This window comes from Rosa chinensis, chromosome 7 (assembly GCF_002994745.2).
Source record: "Rosa chinensis cultivar Old Blush chromosome 7, RchiOBHm-V2, whole genome shotgun sequence".
Classification (NCBI taxonomy): domain Eukaryota; kingdom Viridiplantae; phylum Streptophyta; class Magnoliopsida; order Rosales; family Rosaceae; genus Rosa; species Rosa chinensis.
Window position 1 is genome coordinate 19,289,645 of NC_037094.1, and position 1,413 is coordinate 19,291,057.

General features: G+C 34.8%; 1 long non-coding RNA gene across 1 annotated transcript; it reads right to left on the reverse strand.

The window, feature by feature from the left end:
- Positions 1-212: 212 nt before the first annotated feature.
- Positions 213-760, reverse strand: LOC112176245. Its single transcript, XR_002926871.2, has 3 exons — positions 705-760; positions 383-451; positions 213-285 (listed from the first exon to the last, which is right to left on the reverse strand). It is a non-coding gene; the product is annotated as an uncharacterized LOC112176245 (long non-coding RNA).
- Positions 761-1,413: the final 653 nt, after the last annotated feature.

The window sequence follows — 1,413 nt, forward strand, 5'->3', positions numbered from 1 at the left end:
ACCTTTGGCGGTACAATGAGCATGGCCCATTATAGCTAATTATGTTTGCAAATGTACACGTATGTACAGTGTTAATAGAAAGGAAAGCATTTTTGAGAATTATAGTGCGAACCAACATGGTCATGATCTAGATTTCCAGACAGAAAATGGTTTCAAACTTCACAAGTCAGTGGCCTCTATGTAAGTATTAAGGTGCAGTAAACTTACATCTTCTGAAGGAAACACTTCAATGGCGGGATTCATGTTCACCCTTGAATTGACTGCTTCAAGGTTCAACGAAAGGAACTAAAGAATCCAAATTAACAGAGAGATTCAGGTTTAACAGTTTAAAGCAAAACCATGTACCAGTTAGCAATAGACAGAGCCTGATGGGGATAGATACCTCGACTTGGCGCTGCAGTGACTGGATGTAATTAATAATCTCATCAACAACAAGTGCTTTCCCAATAACCTTCTCAGACAAAAAAAGTACACCAGGATATGTAAGGAAACATACTAAGTGAAACAAAATTAAACTCAGAATACAGAGCCCTAGATAATTTACTGAGATGTTTTTAGAGTTGTCTAGTAATCAGAAGTAGTACCAAAGATACCAAATTCATCTTCAATTCCCTATACTTCATTCTGTAGGAAATACTACCTACATGTGCTAAGTAATTTGACTGACCTAAAACCAAGTAGAGGTAACGTACGTACATAAATACCTTATTACATCCAGGAACCAAATCCTGAAGAATTTTCATCCTCTGGCTGATCTTTTCTGATAATAAAAAGTCAAAGCATGCTATCATCTTCAATAAAACATAGTGCCCAAGAGAAAAATTCAGTCAAACACACCATCACTTCAGTCAAACATAATAACCAAAAGAAACAAACCATGCATTCCCATTTAAGGCGTATAATGTGATCTCATGTTGAACTTCATTAAAGTTCTTTCAAACTGATCTCATTTCATTGGAAACTAAATTTCAAATATAGTGGTCCAAGTTCTAGCTAACAGATAGTTTATGCAGCTTCTTGATTTACTGTATATCAATTCCATAATATGAAGTGATCGACAATTGCAAACCTGAGATAGTTGGGCTTATACTCCCAACTATCTCAGGTTTGCATAAGCAATTCCAGAAAGACTAAAAGCCAATTAAAATGCATATCCACACATACTGATATAGATTTTTTTATTTTATTTTTATTTTTATCAATTCAAAGTTCTTGTTCTGCACAAATCAAATAGTTTAGTTTGGACTTGGCTAGAGAATAAAGTAAAAAAACTATTAATGTGAGGTCTAGTCCTCAACTACGACCACGAAACCGACATGTATAACCTTCATCAACACCAGAAAGCAAATCAAAAGTATAAATCAAACATACCTCTCAGTAAAACTCGTGGTCTTTAACTCTATGGTGTGGAAA